The sequence below is a fragment of the Saccopteryx leptura genome, chromosome 7 (assembly GCF_036850995.1).
Source record: "Saccopteryx leptura isolate mSacLep1 chromosome 7, mSacLep1_pri_phased_curated, whole genome shotgun sequence".
Taxonomy (NCBI): Eukaryota; Metazoa; Chordata; class Mammalia; order Chiroptera; family Emballonuridae; genus Saccopteryx; species Saccopteryx leptura.
In genome coordinates, this window is record NC_089509.1 from 63,220,160 (window position 1) to 63,246,331 (window position 26,172).

Below are 26,172 nucleotides of genomic sequence, written 5' to 3' on the forward strand. Positions count from 1 at the left end.
TGCACAAACCATTTCCCCCACAGCCTCTCTCCGCTGCACAGACCATTTCCAGCACAGCCTCTCTCCGCTGCACAGACCATTTCCAGCACAGCCTCTCTCCGCTGCACAGACCATTTCCAGCACAGCCTCTCTCCGCTGCACAGACCATTTCCAGCACAGCCTGTCTCCACTGCACAGACCATTTCCAGCACAGCCTCTCTCCACTGCACAGACCATTTCCAGCACAGCCTCTCTCCGCTGCACAAACCATTTCCAGCACAGCCTCTCTCCGCTGCACAAACCATTTCCCCCACAGCCTCTCTCCGCTGCACAAACCATTTCCAGCACAGCCTCTCTCCACTGCACAAACCATTTCCCCCACAGCCTCTCTCCGCTGCACAAACCATTTCCCCCACAGCCTGTCTCCACTGCACAAACCATTTCCAGCACAGCCTCTCTCCACTGCACAAACCATTTCCCCCACAGCCTCTCTCCACTGCACAAACCATTTCCCCCACAGCCTGTCTCCACTGCACAAACCATTTCCAGCACAGCCTCTCTCCACTGCACAGACCATTTCCAGCACAGCCTCTCTCCACTGCACAGACCATTTCCAGCACAGCCTCTCTCCACTGCACAGACCATTTCCAGCACAGCCTGTCTCCACTGCACAGACCATTTCCAGCACAGCCTCTCTCCACTGCACAGACCATTTCCAGCACAGCCTCTCTCCACTGCACAGACCATTTCCAGCACAGCCTCTCTCCGCTGCACAAACCATTTCCAGCACAGCCTCTCTCCGCTGCACAGACCATTTCCAGCACAGTCTTTCTCCATTGGCATAACAAACTGTTACTGTTATTTAGAGATACAAAACCAGATTTTACTATATGTTGGTCAGTTAAACACCTTTTGAAGTGTCATGAACGATTAATTACTTTTAGGGCTTTTTCTCAAAGTGAGTTTCTCATAAAACTCCATCATGATGTACCATGGATATAATCACACATGAACACATCATCCCCCATGTCCCAAGTACTGGCCTTTCAGTACTTCCACGTGAATTCTTCTCTGACACTTCCCTCTGGGCCCATGAGATTAGGCCTCTACAGCAGCACAAGACACAGCACTGCTGCTACTCAGAGACAAGAAAGTAAAAATCCCTGAGAAGAAGGAATCATGTATGGCTCATCTAAATGTCCCCAGTGTGTAGCTCATTACCTGAGAGTGAATAACTAGTGACTATTTGAGTGCAGAATAAATTGACAGATATAGTTACAGTTTTGTTCATAAACTTCTTTGGCCCCCTTTTATCCCCCTCTTTCAACAATTATCTCAAATAAATACACAACCCTCTAAAAGAAAAATAAGGTACCTATTATACAATCCAGCTTCAAGGCAAGTCCCTGAATGCCCCATCCTGCCATTGAAAATGTATTTTAATACATTGTGATTAAATTCCCAACCTTTGGAATGAGACAACCTCAATTTGAATTCTGACTCTACTACTTGCTGGGATTATGATCCTGGGCAGGTTGGTAAACTTATCTAGGCCTCGATTTTCTCATCTGCAAAACAGAAATATAAACCGTACCTCTCTCACAGGTTTATGAGCATTCAATGACCACAAAGGGCGAAGCACGGGGCCTGATACAGACTCAGCCCTCCGTGTTAGATCTAAAGTTTCACTGCAACCAAGGTGGTCATCAGTCAAGCAGCAAAATCTTCTTAACAAAACCCCCAGGCGACTCGCATGCACATGAATGTTTAGAAGCACTGCTCTAGAGTGTTCTCTAGTTACAACATTCCCTAATTTAAAATAATTTTTTAAAATGTGAACAATCTGGGCCTGACCTGTGGTGGCGCAGTGGATAAAGCATCGACCTGGAAATGCTGAGGTCGCCGGTTCGAAACCCTGGGCTTGCCTGGTCAAGGCACATATGGGAGTTGATGCTTCCAGCTCCTCCCCCTGTCTCTCTCTCCTCTCTGTCTCTCTCTGTCTCTCCTCTCTAAAATTAATAAATAAAAATTAAAAAAAAATTTTTTTTTTAAAAAGTGAACAATCTGGCCTGACCAGGCGGTAGCGCAGTGGATAGAGTGTCAGACTGGGATGCGGAGGACCCAGGTTTGAGACCCTGAGGTCACCAGCTTGACCATGGGCTCATCTGGTTTGAGCAAAAGCTCACCAGCTTGGACCCAAGGTCACTGACTCGAGCAAGGGGTTACTTGGTCTGCTGAAGGCCCACAGTCAAGGCACATATGAGAAAGCAATCAATGAATAACTAAGGTGTCGCAAAGAAAAACTGATGATTGATGCTTCTCATCTCTCTCCGTTCTTGTCTGTCTGTCCCTGTCTATCCCTCTCTCTGACTCTCTCTGTTCCTGTAAAAAAAAAAAAAAAGTGAACAATCTGTCTTTCTGGAAGTTGCTAGAAGTAAGTCTGTTTAAAGCAATGGTTCTTCACCCTCACTGTGCACCAGAATCCCAGGGTGAACTCTTAAAGAAATCACATAAACCTAGCCCATCCCCACCCCGACCCTCCTAGGGACTCATTCTGTTGATCATGCATGGGTGGAACCTAGGCATCCTATTTTTTTTTTTAGAAAGCTTCCCACGTGACTCTAATAAGATCAAAACCCACCACCAACTTAAAGAGAACATTAAATTCTGACAAGGTTTTCATGTGACTTAGGCTTACCAGGAAAAGAAACTAGGTCAGATGAAAGAAGCTAATTTGTAACTTGAGGAAAAGATTCCAGTCAGCCTTGCCAGGGTTTATAAGACCTCCACTGTCCTTCCCCAGGCTCTGATGGCTGCCCTAGTCCTTCACTGCCCTTTTCTCAAATCTGGAGCGAGCTGCTTTGACTCCAGCCTGAGTCCCTCCCTCTCTGCCCCACCCTGCCTGCCTCAGCCTCAACAGCAGCTCTCCGTGGTGCAGACGCTAGCCGGTGGCCCAGACTAGACTTCTCAGTGCCCCTCCACTCCTCACCCATGTCCTATGTTTCTGACCCAGGGCTGGCATTTGATCCAGGTCTTGATCAGAACTAGAAGAGACTTTCTCAAGGCCACGGATTTAAAGAAGAAAAACCAAAAACCCTTTCCCCAAAAACAGAAGACTTGGGGGGCTAGGGAGGCATGCTCACCTGCTTGAAGAATGTGGAAACCAGCCTCTCAGAGCTGAAACTGCAGGCAGTTATGCCTCAATCTTCCCCATTTCCACTCCAACTATTTTGGCAGTAAAATATCTAGCAGCAGAGAAGAAAATTAGATAATTAAATGTCTTAATTGTGCTCTTTTTAATTTTGAAATTTTTTAACAAAAGCTCTGACATTGACCTGAGTTAGAAAACACCAATTTTAAACTTGATCCTGGCCCTGGCCGGTTATCTCAGTGGTAGAGCATCAGCCCAGTGTGTGGATGTCCTGCGTTTGATTCCTGGTCAGGGCACACAAGGAGAAGTGACCATCTGCTTCTCCACCCCTTCCCCTCCTCTCTCTCTCTCTCTTTCTCTCTCTCGCCCTCCCTCTGTCTTCCTCTCCTACAGCCATGGCTTGATTAGTTCAAGGACATTAGCCCAGACACAGAGGATGGCTCCGCCTCAGGTGCTAAAAATAGCTCACTTGTAAGTATGGCCCCAGATGGGCAGAGTATCAGCCCCAGATGGGCAGAGCATCGGCCCAGACAGGGGTTGCTGGGTGGATCCTGGTTGGGGCACGTGCATAAATCTATCTCTTTATCTCCCCTCCTCTCACTTGGAAAAGAAGAAAAAACAGAAAGAAAGGAAGAAAGAAACTTGCTCCTATCAGTTAAATCATGGTTTAATAGCACTAATTCTTAGTACAGTGGGAGGTCATTTAAGGGTTTCAGCAAAGATCAAACATAATCTCACTTGCATTTTTAAAGCCCTTTCTTGTATGTAATAAATAAAATGCCAGGAGCCAGAAGGCAGGGAAAACTGTTAGGAAGTTACCTCAGGGGTCCAGGCAAGAGATGGTAGTAAACTGGACTTGCATGGTAACAGCGGAGGGTAACAGAACTGGGCAGGTTCAAAGCGATTTGGGGGGAGAAATAACAGGACTTGTTGATTAATTAGATTAGGTGGGGGAAGAGGGAGGAATCAAAGATGACTCCTAGGTTTCTGGCTTAAACCTCTAAAATGGACCACTTCTGGAATGGGAAGGACTAGAAAAGACAAAGTTTTTGGCAGACCCATTGAGGTGTTCAGACAAGAACCCCCCAGCAAGAAGTAGAAGAGGCAAGTGGGGCCGGCATGTGGAATATCAGAGGAGGCAGGTGCCTGGCCGACAATCAGGAGAAGCTAGCTTCAGAGCAGATCTCCAGACTTGCATTAAAACTTTATGATATTTGTCAGAGAATAAAATCAGACTCTAGTATGGGAGAAGAAAATAAGGACCCAGGTATAGCAATGGATGGAGAGCTTGGGAACCAGCCATAAAGCAAGGACTCTGATCCTGTAGGCCAGGTTCCAGGGCAAGATGAGAGCAGCAGTAAAGGTCCTATTTTCTGAGATATATTCCCACAACCTAGCATAGTGTTTGCCCGGGTAGGCACTACAAGATTTGTTAAATGGCTGTATTTAATGAATGAATATTTATATAATGTTTACTATGTACCAAGCACAATTCTAAGTGCACTACAATATTAATTTGTTTAATCCTCACAATAACCCTATGACATAAGAACCACAATTCTTCCCATCTTTCAGATAAGAAAGCTAAGAAATGCCAAATTAAGTAACTTGCCCAGAGTCATACACTAAGTAATGGCAGAGCCAGGAGTCAGTCCCAGAGTTTGTGTTCTCTACCACCATGCCACCCTATGAGTAAATAAATAAAGCTGGAGATACTTCCTTTATTAAGATAGAGATTTTCCAAAGCTTTCATGTTTAGGCTGTTGCAAAAAAGTGGTACGTTTAAAGCTGTTGCTGAGATCAAAGCCAGGTGAGTCTGAATACACCTTACATACCCTGTGCTGCCACCACTAATGAATTCTCATATTAGACTTGGATATCTTAGAACATATAAAAGCAACACTACCAGGATGACATACACTCCTTTTTTTAACTTGAGTGTGTGTGGATTACCATCTATCCCTTTTACTCCTTTCCACTCTAAAATTAGGATATATCCCCTAATTTTTGTAAGCAGTATATATACTCCAATGGATTTGCTACATGAACTAAATTTGTCTGAATCCTTTTAAATTATGTTGTGTTATTTTTTTGTGGCTGTTTTAAATTTATGTAGATGACATTATGTTAAAGATATCACTCTTTTCTACATTTTCATTGAACACTATTTTTTAAATCAGATGTTACTATCAATCCATATTGCTTCTGTTATAAAGTATGCTCTACCACATTTCTTTTACTTCATTGATTTTAGAGAGGGAAGAAGAGAGAGTGAGAGATAAAGAGAGAGAGAACCATCAATTTGTTTTTCCATGTATTTATGCATTCATTGGTTAATTTTTGTATGTGCCCTGACCAGGGATCAAACCCACAATGTTTGTATTGGAATGGCACTCTTAACCAACTCAGCTACTTGGCCACTGCCTCCATCACATTTCATTCATTCACTCCTTTTGTGATGGACACGTAAGATGCCTCAAATGGCCTGCTACCACTAACAAGACTGTGGTGAACTTTATTTTGCGTATCCACTAATGAACTTATGAAAGAACTTCTCTGGAATATATACCTAGGAGGGGGCATAAGACATCTACCAACTTTACCTAAATATTGACAGATAGCTTTTCAGAATGGCTGTACAATCCAGACTCCCACTATCAGTACATGGGGTTCCAATTACCCACATCCTTGCCTATACTTGTTATTACCCACCTTTTAATTTTGCCAGTTGGATGCGTGTGAAATGATAACTTATTTAAATTTGCTTTCTTTGATTACTGATAAGGTTCATCATTTGCTCACAGTACTTTTATTAGATTTTTCCTTACAAAAGTAAGAAATGTAAGTATATCCTTACAAAAATAACCCATTTGTATCTTTTGACCATTTCGCTGTTGAATTTCTTATCTTTGTCATGTTGATATACAGGTCATTATGTATTCTTTATATTACTTATTTGTTGCTTTTAAACATTGCAAGTATCTTTTCCCAGTCTATCATATGTCAATCACATTTATCTATGAACTTTCTACATTTTCTAGGGCAAATAATAGGAACTTTCGGTAAAATGACATTCTCTTTCCTTTAATGAAAAGTGGGGAAATGTGAAGGCATTTAGCTTTCATAATTGCAAAACCATCCCTTTACCAAACCATGAGACTCAAGGACTAAAGAGACAGCCTGAGAAATACATTTGAAGTTCTAGTTCCCAGATTAAGATTAAGGTGATAAAAGAACGCTTTTGGTATGTTCTATTATTAAACTGAAGCCATTTTTTATTTTTCCCCACCTTGTTCCACAAAGGATCTGAGGAAGCTTACAAGAAAACAAGCAATAAAACTGAAAAATATAAATAACAAAAAAAGAAAATCAGGAACAAGGAAAATACACAGCAGAATAGAAGGTCAAGACCAGGAGGAAACTAAGAATGCAGATATGTAGGCCACAGGGTCCTACAAAGTTATTAATGTTGAGCCAAAAATGTGGCTCTGAGCTTCTTGGCAACCAAAGGGAAAAGGGAAAAGGGAATGCAATCAGGCACAGTCAACCATACTCTGTTTGTTGATAAGAAAACATACAAGTTCCTTAAATTCAAAAAAGAGTTCCTCAGGTGGGCTTCGTATTGGGGACAGCTTCCTCCTTGACATCTCTGCAGTAAAAACAGTAGTGTCTTGTTTCTTGCAACATCTCTCAGTGAAAGCTAGCGGCCACCAAACATAATCAATTAAAACATGGAAAGTATCCCAGTCTCTTACCTACCAATTAAACATGAGAAGAAGGAGATGTGGAAGAGAGAAGAAGACAAAAAAAAAAAAAAAAAGTCCATCCACGCATGAACTCTTTGAGAGCTCAATTTAGTATAAGAATCAAACCAAAAGCAACTGGAAGAATTAACGACGTATTAGTTAAGATAATACCAGCTGCTGAAACAGAAACCCCCGAAAATCTCAGTGGTTGAATACTAAATTTTGGAAATTTGGAAATAACTGTTTATTTCTTTTATTCTATTATAAAGCCAAAATGAGAGAGAACTAGCCTCCTTCCATCTCAAAGCCTGCCATATTCCAACATATGGGAAAAGAACACAGGACCATGCGTGGCGGGCAGCCGGTGGGGTGCTATAGGCCAGGCCTGGCAAAGAGAATACCTCACTTCTTCTGGTTAGACCTTAGAACACTCTCAGACACAAATTATCAGTTATATCTTTCAAACATTTCTTTATAACTTCTGTTTTCCAAACTCAGAGTTCAGCAAATTATAGGCCAAATCTACTTCTCTGCCGATTTCCATGTAATCCACGAGGTAAGAATGATGTTTCCATTTTTTAGTGGTTGAACAAAAAAAGTCAAGTAGAATAATGTTTTGCAACATATGAAAGGTATATGAAATTCAGATTTCAATATCCATAAATAAAGTTTTATTGAAACAAACCACTCATTTATTTATATGTAGGGCTGCTTTTGCACTGCTACACAACAGCAGAGTTGAATTGTTGCAACAGAGACCATCAAGACTGAAAAAGACAAAAATATTTTTTATCTGACCATTTGTAGAAAAGGTTGGCCAACTCCTGCTTTAAACTGGTGAGTTAAACAACAGGTACTTCTGAGCAGTGACCCGAAATACAAATATTCCTGATTGGTGGTTGATCTGAATCTATAGGCATTAGTGATCAAATGAGCTGATGGTAAAATCAGTACCTTTCTTGAACACTGAGGAGTCTAAACAAAATTCTGGCCATAGGAACTTTGCAGAGTTGGACCAAGGAGTACCTGCAGGCAAAGCCAGAATTTTTCATAAGGAGTATTTCTGGATCCATACTAGTTCAAAAACAAAAGATTAATTAGCCATTTTTAGATAAGCAAGTAAAGCAACAGGTGGTTACCATACACTTGATTTGAAGACTTGTTTTACAAATTTCTCAAATAAGAAAGCATTTCTTCAATAGAATTGTTAGATATTACATTAGCATGGTTTGTTTTTAAATAACTTAAATTTTAAATTCTTAAATAATTTATCATTTTGTTTTAGAAAGGATACTATTTTCTGAGAACTATAAATACTTTACTTCCAATGGTGAAAGGGTAAAGAATAAGGGTAAATAAATGGCTAAGAATCCTATTTCATAAACCCAAATATCAAGGCATTTATAGGTAGTTTCCTGCTGATCATGTTAGCATAACTTTCTTTGTTTCTTAATAACTCCCAAACTAGATCAAGAACAAAAGTAACTCCTTTTTACCAGAATGTCTGGTCAACCTCAAATATTAAATAATAGCATTCCTTTCTACTGAAGTTCACAGGGACTATGTACTGCTTATATATACACAGAGCAGTTTAAGACTTTAAGAAAGAATAAAATGTACCAACATATCAAAATAAGCTTTAAAAAAGAACAGCATACCATTGTGTAAATGTACCACGGCTTTTTTATGTACTCATCTACTGATAGGCATTTGGATTGTTTCCAGATCTTGGCTATTGTAAATGACATCACAATGAACATAAGGTTGCATATATTCTTTCGAATTCATGTTTCAGGTTTCTTCACCATACAATACTACTCAGCCATTTATGAAGGAAATCTTACCTTTTGCAACAACATGGATAGACCTGGAGATTATTATGCTAAGTGAAATAAATCAGTTGGAGAAAGACAAATACCATATGACCCACTTATATGTGCGATCTAATTAACAAAATAAAATGATAAACAAAATAAAAACAAAGGCATGGACACATGGAACAGACTGACAGCTGTCAGGGGGGAGGGGTCTAGATGAAAGAAGGTGAAAGGATTAAACAAACAAACAAAGAAATAAAAAAATAGCCTGACCTGTGGTGGCGCAGTGGATAAAGCGTCGACCTGGAAATGCTGAGGTCACCGGTTCAAAACCCTGGGCTTGCCTGGTCAAGGCACATATGGGAGTTGATGCTTCCTGCTCCTCCCCCCTTTCTCTCTCTCTCTCTCCTCTAAAATGAATAAATATATATATATACATATATATAATACAAAGACAGAAACAACAGTGTGGTGATAGCCAGAGGGAAGGGGGGTGAAGGTAGGTAGAGGTGGGCAAAGGAGGAATAAATGGGGATGGAAAGACTTTGCTTGGGGTGATGGGTGCATGATGCAGTGTGCAAATGATGTTTTGTAGGGTTGTACACTTGATACCAGTATGGTATTGCGAACCAACATCACTCCAATAAATTCAATTTTAAAATAAGAATTCCAAAAGAAAAAGAAAACCTCAGTATTGATGTCGATTTCTTCCCTTCCCTTTGAGCATCACAGTGACATAAGCATAAGCCTCATCACAAAGGTTTTTTTTTTTTTTTAAATATAATTTTATTTTTTTAATGGGGTGACATCAATAAATCAGGATACATATATTCAAAGATAACAAGTCCAGGTTATCTTGTCGTTCAATTATGTTGCATACCCACCACCCAAAGTCAGATTGTCCTCTGTCACCTTCTATCTTGTTTTCTCACAAAGGTTTTTTTAGCCACTGTGGTCATCTGGACCACGCAAAGCTTGCAGTACTGGGAACCCTGGGCTAGCTGAGACCAGGAAGCCCAGAATTTGGGGATTACCTCAGAGATCATTGTTTCAGAATCTGAGATCAAACCCCTTGTTTTATATAAGAGGAAGCTAAGCACAGAATGGGTAAGAGGCTCACCCAGGACACAGCCAGCAATCACAGCAATGGCATTAGGATCCATCTGGCCCATTTCCCATCCCTCAGTTCTCCGACACCGCAACTCCTCCTCCTGTGCACTGGCTCTCTGGAGCCCTCAGTTTGCTGACCCAAGCAAGGTTCACATAGGTTCATATGAGACCTATACAGCAGAGAGGCCTTGTTGGCTCTTTAATCCTTTCACCTTCTTTCACCTAGCCCCCTCCCCTCTGACAGCCAGAAGGTCCCACAAGGCCTTTTGTAAGAGTTGAGTTTACCTTGACTCTCGGGCCTAAGGCTCAGATGTCTTTTACCTTCCTCTGTAGATTGTATTGATTAACCATGATTCTTTTCTTCCCTTCTTGCCTCCTACCTCTTTCTTCTGTCATCTTCCTTGCAGATCATTCTTTGGTGCTGTAACAGATGATGCCAACAACTACACAACTATACAACCATTAGAGGACGTGAGTCCTGGACACCAGACACACCATCCTGACCTCACTACCCCACAGAGCTGTGTGAAAATCCAGGATGTGCCTATAGATTTATTTCTGCTAATCCAATGATTTTACTAAGTTTTTACTAAAACCATGATAAAACCATTTGTCAATTTCTTAATTTTTTAAAAATTCGAAGACATCACAACCTGGGCCACTTCTTCTTGGCAGGATATTTATGGGGAAATTCTCTCATCAACCAAACTTAATGTTATTCAGTGTTACCTGACTAAACAAAAAAGCAATCTATTTCCCTCATGCTTTGGATAGGACCACACCTCAATTACTAGCCTTAATTGATTTAAAATAAAAATAATGATCTCTCTTTATTCTCTAGCTCCCAGTTGTAAAATAGCACAATCTCTAATTAACACTGATTTATTTTAAGCAAAAATGGTAGCAACTTTCCCTTTTCTCATCCACTCCCAAGATGTAAAATGTTAGGTCAGTGCTTCCTCTACACAAATCAGAGGGCTGAGCTTTTTAAAAATATGGCATGGTACATGCCATTGAAATGGATCAACACTGCAATCCTGATTTTTAAAGTTCTTACCCACTAACAAACGTAATTTTCTTTCAAGAGGTGTAACTATGATACTTCCCAGTGAACATCTGCTGTTTCTGATTTCTTTACTTAAACCTAACTAATGTCAAAACACAAAGGCTGGGAACACAGACTGTAAAGAAGCTAGATTAAAATGTCTTAGCCCCTGCCTGACTGGCGGTGGCACAATGGATAGAGCATCCACCTGGGACACTAAGGTCCCAAGTTTAAAACCCTCAAGGTTGCCAGCTTGAGCGCAGGGTCACCAGCTTGAGCATGGGATTATTGACATGATCCCATGATAGCTGGCTTGAGCCCAAACTTCACTGGCTTGAGCAAGGGGTCACTGACTTGACTGGTTAAGGCACGTATGAGAAGCAACCAATGAACAACTAAAGTAACAACTACAAGCTGATGCTTCTCATCCATCTCTCTCTCACTCTTTCTTTTTCTATCTCTCTCTCTCTGTCTCGCTAAAAAATAAAAGTTTTAGTCTGATCTGTAGTGGTGCAGTAGATAAAGTGGACCTGGAATGCTGAAGTCACTGGTTTGAAACCCTGAGTTTGCCTGTTCAAGGCACATATGGGAGTTGATGCTTCCTACTCCTCTCCCCTTTCTCTCTCTCTCTCTCTCCTCTCTCTGAAATGAATAAAATCTTTAAAAAAAGAAAGTTTTAGCCCTGGTTGGGTAGCTCAGTTGGTGTCATCCAGGTACACTGAGGCTGTGGGTTTGGTCCCCAGTCAGGGCAGAAGCAAGGATCAACCAATGAATGCATAAATAAATGGAACAGCCTTACCTGTGGTGGCGTAGTGGATAAAGCGTCGACCTGGAAATGCTGGGTCGCCAGTTCGAAACGCTGGGCTTGCCTGGTCAAGGCACATATGGGAGTTGATGCTTCCAGTTCCTCCCCCCCTTCTCTCTCTGTCTCTCCTCTCTCTCTCTCTCTCTCTCTCTCTTTCTCTCTGTCTCTCCCTCCTCTCTAAAATGAATAAAAAAAACAATAAATAAATGGAACAATACATAGATATTTCTCTCTATCTCATCCTCTCTCTCTCTCTCTCTCTCTCTAAAATCAATCAATTAATAAAAAAAAAAATTTAAGTTTTAAAAGGCAGATAGTTGAATGTTTGGGGATATATAAGTCATCCAGAAGCCAGTTCATTTTCACAAAGATACTTAAAAGTTAGAATTTCATATGAGTTACAGAGAGAAGGGACCATGAAAATTATACAGTCCTACCCTTCTGTTGAAAAAAGATACATAAAGCCTGACCAGATGGTGGCACAATGGATAGAGCATCAGATCGGGATGCAGAGGACCCAGGTTCAAAACCTCAAGGTCACCGGCTTGAGCGCAGGGTCACCAGCCTGAGCGTGGGGTTGCTGGCTTGAGCGTGGGATCATAGATCCCATGGTCGCTGGCTTGAGCCCAAAGGTCGCTGGCTTGAAGGCTGGCTTGAGCAAAGGGTCACTCACTTTGCTGTAGCTCCCCCCCATATCAGGGCATATATGAGAATGCAATCAGTGAACAACTAAGGTGCCACAACAAAGAACTGATGCTTCTCATCTCTCTCTTCCTGTCTGTCTGTCCCTATCTGTCCCTCTCTCTGTCTCTGTCTCTGTCACACACACAAAAAAAGATACATACAACATAATGTGGTTAAGAGCTCACACTCTAGAATTAGATAGGGTTTAAATTCTGGTTTTACCACTTTTTATTCTGAGAAATTGACCAAGCAGATTATCCTCTATAGCTTCTTGTTCTCAACTATAAAATAGAATAATAATGACATATACTTCATTAGTTTTGTGAGGATTAAATAAAATAATATAAATATATATTTCAGAAAGAATACAGTTTAGTTTTATGAAATTACGGAAAGATTTAACTAGGTATCAACTTCTTTTAGGAAATGTGAACATTTAGATTCTTATTTCTTTTACTGATATGACTAAGTCTAAGAAAGAAGTCCACTTCTTATGCCCCAAAAGACAAAATGAAACTAAACAAGTCTTCTAGGATCAATTTGAAACAGAAAGTAATTCCATTGTCATCAACTGGGGTAGCACAATGAGGGTGGTAATTTTTTTTAAATCTTAGGCCTGTCATACACTGAAGAAACTCAAATATCATTTATTTGATTTTAATTTTGGGATGGACAGAAAAGGGGATACAAGCTTACCTAACTTTTAATCATTTAAAACCTTTCTTTGACGAGTACCCAAAGATGTATGAACAAGGTATTCATTACAATGTTGTTTGTAATGTACATGGTATAAAGTAGATAGCAACTCAAATGCTCAATATACAGTATTGAGAAAAAAGTTATAAACAGTAATTTATTATGATCCTATTTTGATAAAAATCTAAGTGAAAATCATATTTCACATACAAAGTTGGAAGTATATATCAAAATAATATGGTTTAGACTGACCAGGCAGTGGCGCAGTAGATAGAGCGTTGGACTGGGATGCGGAGGACCCAGGTTTGAGACCCCGAGGTCGCCAGCTTGAGCATGGGCTCATCTGGTTTGAACAAAAGCTTACCAGCTTGGACCCAAGGTCGCTGGCTCGAGCAAGGGGTTACTCCGTTTGCTGAAGGCCCATAGTCAAGGCACATATGAGAAAGCAATCAATGAACAACTAAGGTGTCACAATGCGCAATGAAAAACTAATTATTGATGCTTCTCATCTTTCCATTCCTGTCTGTCTGTCCCTGTCTGTTCCTCTCGCTGACTCTCTCTCTGTCTCTGTAAAAAAATAATGTAGTTTATTTCTGGATAGAATAATTGATTGGATTCTTTTCCTTTTTGTATTTCCTAAATGTTTACCCTAATTTATTTCATTTTTTTTTAAAAAAAAAAAGGAATAAAGTTTGTAGTTCATCAAAAAGAACTTTATCCAAAAAAGTTAATATTAAGAGATTGTTTTCGATTTTGTGATACATTGCCTTCTGCGGCATACTTCATACCAGATAAGAAATTATTATATTTTTCTTAAGTCCCTGGGTAAACTGAGTTACCAACTAAAATCAGAGGCAGAACTAAGCCCAAAACAAAAAGGTTCAGCATTTTCATTTCCATTGCTAAAGTTTTATTTATTTATTCAATAAGTATTTGTTATGCAGCTAAAACGTAAGGGACATAAGAATAAATCACAAATAGATCATACTCTCAGAGACCTTAGTTACTAAAATATAAAGGCATCTACTTAAAGTTAAAAGAGATAAGACTCATGTGTGTGAAAGGGAGGTTTCTTTTTACTCAGGAAATGTTGTGAATCAATAAAAAGGACACAGCTGAGACCTGATATTGAAAAGTTGAATTTATGTGGTTAGATGATGTGCATTACCTTTGAAAAATGAACTCGATATAATACTACATGACACAAAAAAAGTTGCAAAATAAAATGTATTTAATGTACATGCTTTCCATACACAGGCATACACTTCAGAAATCTGTATACTTAAATGTTAACAACACTAATCTCTAAATAGGGGAATTACAAGTGGTTTGGGGGTTTTTGTGTTTTTCATCATTTTGTTATCTATCTGGTCATGTTTTACTACAATGAACCTGAATGGTGTATTACAAATCAGTAAGTGCGGAAAACTTGCTATGGTAACCAAACAAAAGCTTGCACTGTGCCATGATCAGTGCTGGACTGTGGAAACACTAATGCTGCCACGGGGCAGACAGTGACCAGGATGCAAGAACCTGCCCCCTTTCCCCTAGAGCTGGCTCTGATTTTTCCCATCTGACAACACTGAACGAGAGTACAAAATTATTATCTCTGCTTTAGTATAACGTTCAGAGAACTGAGTAGATGCTTAAAGACTTAAAAAGGGACCAAAATAACCAGAACTCTTGAGGGTGTTTGCAATTATACAACCATGAATAACCAAGGTGACTTCACAAAGAATTTTGCTGTCTTGGTAATATACAGTCATCTTTTTACAAAGCAAAGTGGCAGGCCTGGTAGGTCACAGAAAATAAATTGATGAAACCTAGCTTGACTTTAGGAAGCCTTTTGATCCTGTCCTATAAGACATGTTGGTAAAATATGACCAGGAGCAGACAACTGTTCATTAGCTAACTACAGCCTGGCTGAGGAGCAGTAACGAAAACATTCAAATTTAGGAGGTCAGAAATGGGGATTGCAACATCACACTAAACAGCAGACAGAGATGCCAAAAAAGAAAATGGGTATTCAGAAAGTGAAATAACAATTTAAGATGAAATTGTATAAATCAACAGAAACAAAATTCAGTATTAAACAGCATAAAAATTATGCTCCAAGTATACCTGGACTGTGAGAGACAAAGGATTGGAAATTATTTGGATAAAATTTGACTTCCAATGGGCAATTACATTAGCAGTTTAAAATACGGTTCTGACAAAAGAACCAGAATTAGGACTATGATATACAAATGGACGTCATACACAGCCATACTATGCAGCACTATCACGTTGAATTGTCATTGTTTGTTGGCAAGTCTTTCTCTCCATCAAGGTTTTCTTGTTTTGTTTTGGTTTTTTCCCCTTGCTGTAGTCCCAGCACCTTGCAGTCAGGCAAGAGGGGCTTTCAATAAATCCTTAAGAATCAATGAGATCATCCTCTCATCTTCCTCAGGATACTCCATGAAAGCGTTCAACTCCCCCCTTGAGTGCTTTGTATTTAAAGATGGATATGAATATTTTATTTACCATTCAGAGGAGAACTTAGAAGAGCTGGAGGGTTAATAAACGAGAATTGGATTATTCAGTTTATAGAACTAGATTATTCAGTTTATGGAAAAGAAACCTGGGGATGTATTAGCAACAATACTCAACTTCTGAAGTTATCTTATACAAAGTATGTGTCTTTTTCTACTAAAAATGTCCCAAAATGGCTGAGTCTGCAGCCTAGATTAGGGAAATAGACCATTAAATATTGTAATGGATAATAGCATCAACAAAACTAAAATACATTCCACTGAATGCTTTCACAAAAGAGCTAGCTACTCAGCTCCAGTGACAAAGGTTACATGAGTCCCAGTGAATGAAGGAGCTGGCTTTCAAGGAGCCCCTTCCAAGCCAGGACTCCACAATCTCATGATAAATATGAGTAATCAGCCATCATCAGAAGTATAGCACAATTAAGGTAAAAATGCAAAACTCAATTTTATTTTTATGGTATTTATGTTCAAGGCATCATCAAGATCTATATCACCAGAACAAAAATTATACTGTGGATATATAGGATGTAGATTTCTGGAAAATCTTTTACTCATTTCTTCATTTGCATAGATTTTTAAAATTAGCTGCTTGTTTATTCATTCAGAATGTTCTAAATAAAATGTGGTATTAAATACAACATAATTATGTCAGTTTGAAATGCATGAGCTTTGTATTTAATGTTCAGTCTACACAGTAATATATGGTTGTAGTAAGAAAGAGTAAGAATACACCCCAACTCTTGGTTGATTCTTCTGATCTAGTTATTGAATATTTATTGTTCTATTTTTTGGTCATTGTTTTTTATTTGCAATACATAACCATTCTAATAACCCATTTCTCACCATAAAAAACTTTTGGGTTTTAGGTTTGTTTCTTTTCCAAAGAGCAATAAAAGGGTCCCCCAAACTTACTGATTTAGCAACAAATTTAAATAAGACCAGAGACCTTGTCATCTTTTACGCTGAGTAGAACAAGGTCAGAGTGGGCATTTTCCAAAAGGGAAGGCTTAATTGGACAAATTCTTTTATGATAATAATGTATATTTAAGATAGCCACTAAAAAATGTCAATACTAATTTAGTAGATCAATACCATTAAATGCTTTGAACTTTTCACCACTTGCTAATCTTATTTATTAAATCAGCTGTTTTTGTTAAAAATCTGAAACTATAACTTAATATCAAATTACAACAATTCTAGCCAGACCTAAGAAATACTTTCTTATATGTGAAATATAACCTTAAAGGATCTTAAATTGTCTTAAACTATAAGATTTTTAGCCATAAAATTTCCTGCAGCCAAAATGTGGAGAGATCTTAGCAGTCTACTGGCAATGGACATAATGCTAAAAAACTGGCAGAGTTGTTTCTTTTATTTCAGAAATACATGTGGTTTTTGTTTTCATTTCTGAAGCAAAGATTTAATATTTGTGATGATTGATTACAGACTAAACTACATGGTTCAAATTTTAATATCTAGCACCGTATAAGTTAGGTAACAGTTCAATTCAGACCAATAAAGGTATCAAGATTTTGCTCAACATTTTAAGCAATGTTAACGAATTAATGTAAAAATAATAATACAGTTATTAATTAGCTAATGAAGAATTTGGAGAGAAGAGACTCCACACTCTGCCAAATATCCACCGTGTCTCATTTGTTTGGAACTAGACTTCTAAGGCTATTTTTATTCCCTGTGATTTACCACCGATATCCTCTGGGTGATAGTTGAGGAAACAGATGCTGGGAATCTCTCTGCGCTCAGTTCCTGAGAGGAGGATTCTGACTCACGGCCCTGCCAGCTCCTGGCTTTGTACTGCACATGCTGAGGGGGGTGGAGTAAAACGTAAACGACTGCCCAGTTTCCAGTCTCTCATTGCCAGTTTCCTCAAAGTTTCCACTTACGCATTTGACTCCCTTACCAACTTCGTTTGAAGTTCTCATTCCAGAATCCTGGATGACATGTTCCCAGGATACATTTAATTTTTTTTTTTTTTTACAAAGTAACTCATTCAGTGGGGATTTTCCAACTGAAACTAAAAAATAAATTAAAAACTGGGGAGGGGGCATTCTTTTTTCAGGGTTTTTCTTTCCACTTTTGATTGGTAGTACTGATATCTAAAGAAGGAAGATGCAGGAAAAAAATTGTAAAATGTTCCCTTCTAAGCTCTAAGCACACTTTCTTGTGGAAAACCATGAACCTTTCCAGAGTTTCCTGGACCCTGTTATTTATTGTGAAAGGATTCAAACTAAAAGAAATCTTTATCTATTTGGAGATTATAATTAACCTGTTAATAAAATTAATGTTTATGAACTGTCCACAAAGTGTAGAGCAATATTCTTTCTAAGTACACCTAGCCTAACAAGAATATGGAGTGAAGGAAGCGCTATGCTGTTTAAATATCTTTTATAACGGATAAGAGAAGCACCTTATAGATTGAGAATCCAGTTTCACAAGGCAACAGTTGCAATTAAAACTATTATTTCATGGAGAAATTAAATTCACTAGCTAATCTATGCTTTTACAAAGCTTTTTTAAAAATCTACTTTATTTTAAACAATAGGACCTAATTGGGTAATTTTTACAATTTAGTTTTACATAAACCAATAGGATGACCTTATCAAGCATCACTGAATCTAAGTGCTTATTTATTAATCCTGTTAATTAATGTGGTTTAATGAAAGCCCAGAAAAATTGATTTGGGTTATTTTTAGATTAGGAAAACTTAACAATTGTTATTGCATTTCAGATAAGATGAGTTTAAATCGATGAATTAGGTTTCACAACATAATTGCAACACTTTCTGTTGGTACATCTACCTGAGAATGAGGAAACAAGTCAACTTACTAATTTAATGAAAATCTGTCAGGTCTTGATGTGAGGGGAAGAAAGGCTTTGGTTTATTAGCATGTAGATCAAGCGATCAAGTAAAGACTAAACTATTGATTTTCCATCATAGACACCTAACTGCACTCAAATTTACCACTATATGATTCTATGTGGAAGACCTCACTGGTAGATTAGGTACGATGCCTTCCCACTACCACCAAATAAATATTTCCACCAGCCACAGAAATACACATTTATCTAGTGCAAATTTAGTAACATTCTAACAGAAAATGAGGCACTTCGGAAAAAACGACTTTAATGAAAAAATTTGATGAGATGCCCACCATGAGCAAAGAACCTTAAAATGCAGGAGATCCTCTGGTGGAAAATCCTTACGCACAGCTACACAACAGGCACAAAGCTAACATAAAAATTGACATTTTTAAAAATCCATTCTCCAATAATATTGTGCGTAGATATTATAAGAATTATGAGAAAGCCACATAGTAGAATAAAACTGTGATTATTTGCGGGGGGGGGGGGGTGGAGGAGAATAGGAGAATACCACACACACATATACATTCACAGAGGAAAGTGTAAATGATGTTAAACTACTTTTGAATCGTCAACAAATAAATGTTTAACAATAACATTCTTGGGCTCTCTTTACAAAAACATCAAAATAACAAATTAATTTAGTCACCAATGAGCAAAGAATGTCAGTCACCAGTGCTGGTGACCTCAACAACTATATGGCCACCCAGGCAAAGAGGTAAATTCATTAGCACTTATATATAAATAAAAACAAAGGCAGGGTCCGCAACATGCTTATGATGACACAGATTGGAGCAAGGGAAAGGATTTTTAAATGCACACCTCAACTCTGGTATATAAATCACAAAACTAAAATCCTTCCAATATACACACTTACAATTGCTTCATTTAAAAGTTCCAGGCAGCACCGTCATAGGTAAGATATATTTTCATTGTAATGTATCCCTGATACCACCAAATGGCCTAATTAACTGTAATATTGAAAGTCAATCCTGTAGTATCTCAAGGGTTAAGTTCTGTGTTGTGAGTAATTTCGAAAAAGTCTCCCAGAAAGAATCAGGCTTAAGCTAGTTCAGCCAGAGGAACTGTTTTATAATGAGGCTTGGCCTGGACCAGTCCCAGTAGAATTAATTTTGTGCTGTAGGACACCTAGATAAATTAGTTTTGCTTTAAATATTGAGTCCTAAAAGAGTTAAAAGAGGGAGAATATCAATCAATAATTTTTAGATTAACTACTTTGTATATGACAAAACAAAATTAACTTTGGCATTATAACCCCTTCTTCTGGCATTTCAGATGAACCCCAAGTTTAAGATAAATAATTGAAGATATAAAACCCAAGCAAACGTGCATTCGTTTTATGGTACAGAATATCAACTCACTTCCTAGTTAATAAAAAGAAAAGATTACTCATATATTTTATAAAATGACAAATATGGTTATTATTCTTTGTTATTAAAACAATCACACACAAAAAAAACAATCACATCTGAGAATTTTAAAATGCTGAAAATATATAGAAAGATTTCTGTAGGGTTTTTTAATGGAAATACGGAAGTAGTTAAGCTTTGAAAATAAGCGGGAAAATATCTCAAAGTTAGTCTTAAATTCTATTTTAATTAATTTTCCCAATGTTTATCCATTATTTTTCTTTTATAAAATTTATTTCTATTGAAGTTTTTGCAGAATTAAAGTCATGTCTACAAATGACAACAAACTTAAACTAAAACTCCCCTGTGTTTAATGGCTTTTTCTGGTTAAATGCCCGCCAAAAAAGGTAAGTACAAGAATTCGTTTCCACAGGAGGTGAAATCAAGCTTTTAACCTGGCCAACCGCCCATATAAACAATCTTCACTGTTATTTGGCCACCATTTGGTAATTAAAATGGGAAATCACAACCATACTGAATTTACATCCATGTGCCAAAAAGTTATTTAGCAGATAACTACAGACAGAGGAAATATCTCTTTAACAGATTCTTTTAAGACTACATCTACAGGAAGCATCAGGCTTTTAAACAGTTGTAAAAAACAAGAAGCAGTTGAACAGTGGCACCCAGAGGTGGAAAGTATATTACTTCTAGAGATTTATATGGTTAATCATAATCTGTTTTTCGGCCATTCTTTCTGTCACTTCTAGGATTTTTATTAGTAACGTATCAGAAATCATTTTTTTCTTAGTTGCATATAAAATACATATTTTAAAGCATACAATAAATGTTTTATTTTAGAAAAAAATACTACCTTACATGTGGATTACATTGCTTATCAATTTTCCTCCTTCAAAACAGCAAACAAACCAGCTGAACACCAAGCAAAAATACTTTCCAGAATTGACTATCATGCCCACTTGTCTAATCAAAATTATTAACTAAAACATTTTTAAGAAATGGCTCTGTGATACTATACAGTTTCCATACACCGCAAATTGTGGTTTTCCTCCTCACAATGTTTATGTCAAACTACTGTATATCCTTGAACCAAAATTATAACCCTGGAGTGATTTTCAGAATTTCTTATCAAACCCTTGCGTTATTATGATAACTGAGGATGGGAATGGTACTGAGAGTATCGTGCAAGGATGAGAAAAGGAAATAGGAATACTGTTTTATTCCACAAGAAGTTTAAGTAAATCTATTTTGACCAAATTGAAATGAGCCTGATTTTTAATTAAAGAAGCGCCATACCCTTGAACCTGCCAACTAACAGCTGCATTTAGCATTTGGCTGGCTCTGAGTTCCTGAACTAAACTGCAGAAAACACCTCCAGGGAGCCTCAAATAAACCTTAGTTTGTGGGGCCACCACAGGTCAGGTTTTGTAAGGGCCTCGGAACAACAGTCTCATTTTTGCTCCTGAGCTGAAATGCACAAATGTACTTAGTAGAGAGGGCTGTCCAGCGGTTATGCCTAACCTATCACTGCTTTTCATCCGTTACTGAGTTTCCATTACCTTTTGTCAGACGTTTTCTCCAAGATCCAGCTGCTTCTTTTTAATCACCTAAGAAGCAACACTGATGTGACAAGCTCCAGAATAAGGCTCATCCTTTCTCATCTGCATCTTCAGCCTAATGATGAGAAATGGGCTTCCATAAACTTGAGAAGGGCAGGGAAATGCTGCCAAAGTCATTATCCACTACTTAGACTTGAGAAGAAAAGATCTGTCCCTTTGTAGAAGAACATTAACAAAGTATAAAATAATTTTACAAAGACTTCAGTATTTCATATGCAAAATAAAGGAAATGGCCCAGTGCTATTCAGAAGAATAACAAAATACCTCACTTCCTACTCTATGAAATCTACATCAGAATATACTCTCGGTTTTGCATATCAAGCCGTGTTTAACTGTCTGACAGTAACGAGAGATGTTTCTGCCTACGTGAAAACTATTAAAATAATCTCTCCATCTCGATAGCTTCTTGTCTTTTTTTCCCCTTTCCCATGAGTAGCAGCGTGTCAGTACATGGGCATTACGGTGTAGCTTCTAAATGGCTTCTAAATCGCTAGCACGCGTGCCGGTGAACCGGCTGTGACCTGCTGCTGCGTGCCTGTGTGCCTGCTTGTGGCTACATCTCATAGAGCACAACTGCAGGCTTTCTCGTCCTCAAAATCACACCATCATATCGCCCAGTATTTGGTGATTCCATTACAGTAACAGTGTGAAAGAGCACCAGACTTAACAGCATTTCGGAGCAGACGTTAAGGAAGCTGCTTCGCCTGGACCATATTGATCTCTGCGGCCATTCTTAGAAAACCAACAGCTGTTCCCAGATCTGCGCCCAGCGGAGGCAACAAGCAGCAGCAGGTCCGGGCGCCATCTAGTGGATTCTCCTGATCTGGGAGAGTCGGCCAGAGACTGAGCGTTATATGGAGAATCTGGGAACAATCTCTCAAGCCAACCTGTAAAATAAAATTTTCTTCAAATTACAATAGAAGCAGTGGAGAAGGAGACTGATTTAAAGACAAAAAAAAAACAAACTGGAATATGTGTATATTTACTCAAACGGCTCTTACAGGAATTTCACAACTGGTTTTTCAATATGAATTTTAAGTATTGGAAATGTCCAAGTGTCTCATTATTTATATATTTACTTTGAGTAGGAAAATATGAAAAGCTTATTTTGCCAAAATGTTGCAGCTTGTGTATGATCTTCTAATTGCTTATCTATCTCCACAAATACTACTTCTGTATGGTCCAAGCCTCCCCCACAGCAGTGGAGACTACTAAATATTGAATAAATAGCAATGACATAAATAGATGATTGTCTCTCTATTAATAAATGCTCTGGTTATTCTGCCCTTTTGACAAGCTAAATATATCAACAATAACTAACATTTATTGAGCTTTACTAAAGCAAGCCCTATGTTAAGTGCTTATACATTTTCTTATTGGATACTCACAGCAGTCCTATGAAATAAATACTTTTACTATCTTTATTTTATGGCTCAGAAGAGCTGAATCTGAAAGGTTAAGAAATTCACCCGGTTGACACAGGTGGTTAAAGGCAGAGCTCGAACCTGGTCTCAGTCTGTCTCCTGGACCTACCCTCTGAACCACTATACAACAATGTGTCTATCCTCTCTGTTGTTATTAAATATATGACACACTATGATCTTATTACTGGTTGTGTTACATTTCAATCATTCACTTTACAAAAATTAAATAGTTACCATTTTATCCCATGCAAAATCAGTTCTTTAGATAGTTGCTAAAATTATTCAAGTCATTCAGATTTTTACCATGTTTGTTCTTCAAAGAATGAGTTTACTATAATCAAAAGATTTGTACAGAGGAAGGAAAAGAAACTACTTTGCTGATCAAAGAACTGATGTAGGAAAATAGGCAAGTTGACGGCACTGGGCTGAGATGGCAACAATGAAGTGGAAGAGCAGGGGAAATGGGAGATCTGTAATAACTGCTTCTTTGTTTTTTCAGTTCACCTGATCTCTTCAAACATTTTAATTTAGAAATGCTCCTCACAGTCCTCAAGGGTTGGCCTCATGACTAAGCAAATCAGGAACCTCACAGGAACCACCTGTGGGGGGTTATTTCAAGGGAATTAGAAAGGGCTCCCAACTCCCTAAAATATTTAAAGATGCTTAAAATTGCATTCTTAGAGCTTCTTGCCTTTAACTGAATCAAAAAAAGAGACAACTTTGGTCCCAATTGTTCAAAACTGGAATGAACCCATATATCCCTAAACAACAAAGTAGATAAATAACATTGTAAATTCATACAATGATATTTTAAGCAGCATTGAAAATGAAGATACTAATGCCACACACAAGACAAAAGAAGCAAGACGCAGAATACACATAATTCTACGGAGGCTAAATAAACTCTCTTGTTTAAGGATGGTAATTCAGATGGGAAAGCTACAGTGAAATGCAAGGAAATGATGCCACAGAAGTTGGGCTGGTGGCTGCCTCTCAGAGGAGAACAGGACAGGAGAGGATACACAGGCAATTTCTGGAGGTTCGGCAAAGCTTCAGCCAACTGTCCGCTCAGCTTGTGTTCAGTTTTCTGTGTTTATTTCATAATAACAATGTATAATAAGCACACCCAACGGTCATTCAAAAATGCATCAGGAAAAAGAATACACTAAGATTTATCCTTTTCTTAGGTTTTGATGAGAATAAATTTATTAGCTCTTGATTGCAAGCCAACTTGGGAGAAGAGGAAAGGAGAGCAAGCATGAAGATTAAATTTCAGAAGAGGGAAACGGTTGGATCATAAGCTCTAGAATCAAAACCTGGATTTGAACTATAGAGGCCTGCTACTGCTGTGGACTGTCGAATAAACCTCTCAAACCCTCCACTCTCTGCCTACAAAATAAAAATGAGAGTAGGCCTTGCATCATAGGGTCATTGTGAGACTTACAAAATGTACTGGGTTTTCATTCATTGCCCAATAAACATCCTTTGTTCTTACCCCGAGATTGGAAATAGAGGAGGAAATCACCACAGGCCGTAGTAGAAAGGGTGAAAGGCTACACTGTGTATTTATTTTCCACTCACCCCATTACGTCACAACCTTCCTGGCTTCTTTGTGAACCATTCACTTGAGACTGCTCTAGCAAAAACCACCAGAAACATTTTGTTACTACACCCAAGGAACATCTTTTCTCTACATCATTTGACACTGTTGACTGTTCTTCTTCCCTTGGTTCCTTCAATACTCTGAGCTGTTCCTTTCTTGTCAAACCACTGCCTCTACTTAGTTAGGGCCTTGTCATGTCCTTCCTGTTCTTCAATAGGCTCCTAACTGGTCCTCTCCACACCTTAGCCAGAGGGTTTGTCTTAACAAGTAAATTTCATCAAGCCTCTTCTCCAGAGCCCTCATATAAATGGCTATGATCCTCAGCCCTGGAGGCACTGATCTGTCTGTCTTCAGGCTCATCTCTTGCCAAACTAACCTACCCAAACTCATTTGGACCATCTTGCCCTTATACTACCTGCTCTCTCTGCCTGGAAGACTCCACCCTCTCACCCACCCTTCACCATATGGCCTGCCTCACTTATCAATCTTCCCAGATTACATACCCTTCTTTGTAATTAATACAATCCATGATTATTCTTAAAACACTGCGTTATTTGTGTGATGGTCTATATGTCATCATAAGATAGTAAACTCCTTAAAGACAAGAACTATTTCTTACTTACCTTTATATCCCACTACCCAACACAATGAGCAACAAGTACAGTACCTATTTAAGTAAACTAATGAATCAGGCAAATAATTGATGCTTACTCAACAGTTATACAAGACTATCATTGCCATCCCTTCTGATGTAACTCTCACTCACTACCTCTTCTAAAGGGAAAAAGAGTTATGTATCAGATCCCTGTCCTTTAAACCCTATCTTTTAACATTTATTGGTGTTGTCATAATTATTATATTTTATCCACATTATATACATATATATGTATGCATGTATGTATTTTTTATTATTATTATTCAGTGAGAGGAAGGGAGGCAGAGACAGACCCCCGCATGTGCCCTGACTGGGATCCACCCGGCGAGCTCACTAGAAGGCGATGCTCTGCCCATGTAAGGCTGCTGCTCCATTGCAATCAGAGCTATTTTTTTAGCACCTGAGGTGGAGGCCATGGAGCCATCTTCAATGCCAGAGGCCAACTCACTCCAGCCAATCTAGCCATCACTGCAGGAGGGGAAGAGAGAGGAAGAAAGAGAGAGACAGAGAAATAGAAGTGGGGGCCTGACCTGTGGTGGCGCAGTGGATAAAGTGTCAACCTGGAAATGCTGAGGTTGCTGGTTCGAAACCCTGGGCTTGCCTGGTCAAGGCACATATGGGAGTTGATGCTTCCAGCTCCTCCCCCCTGACTCTCTCTCCTCTCTCTCTCTCTGTCTGTCTCTCTCTCTCTCTCTCCTCTCTAAAATGAATAAATAAAAATAAATTAAAAATTTTTAAAAAAAGAAATAGAAGTGGGAGGGGTGGAGAAACAGATGGTCACTTCTCTTGTGTGCCTTGACTGGGAATTGAACCTGGGACATCCACAGACTGGACTGATGCTCTACCACTGAGCCAACTGGCCAGGATCCTTTCACATTATACAAATATTTAATCAAAAATTAAACCCATTTTATCTTGTTCAATACTCTGTGTATGTAATTGCATCTCCATGGGTTTAAACCCTAGCTCTATCACCAACTTGCATGGTACTTTGAATAAGTCACTCAACCCCAAGTTTGTTTTCTTACCT

The 26,172-nt window shown here is 38.6% G+C and overlaps 1 pseudogene; it reads right to left on the reverse strand.

The window, feature by feature from the left end:
• LOC136379003 (NADH dehydrogenase [ubiquinone] 1 beta subcomplex subunit 1 pseudogene) overlaps positions 1 to 24,470 on the reverse strand; it is a 29,536-nt pseudogene extending 5,066 nt beyond the window's left edge.
• Positions 24,471 to 26,172: the final 1,702 nt, after the last annotated feature.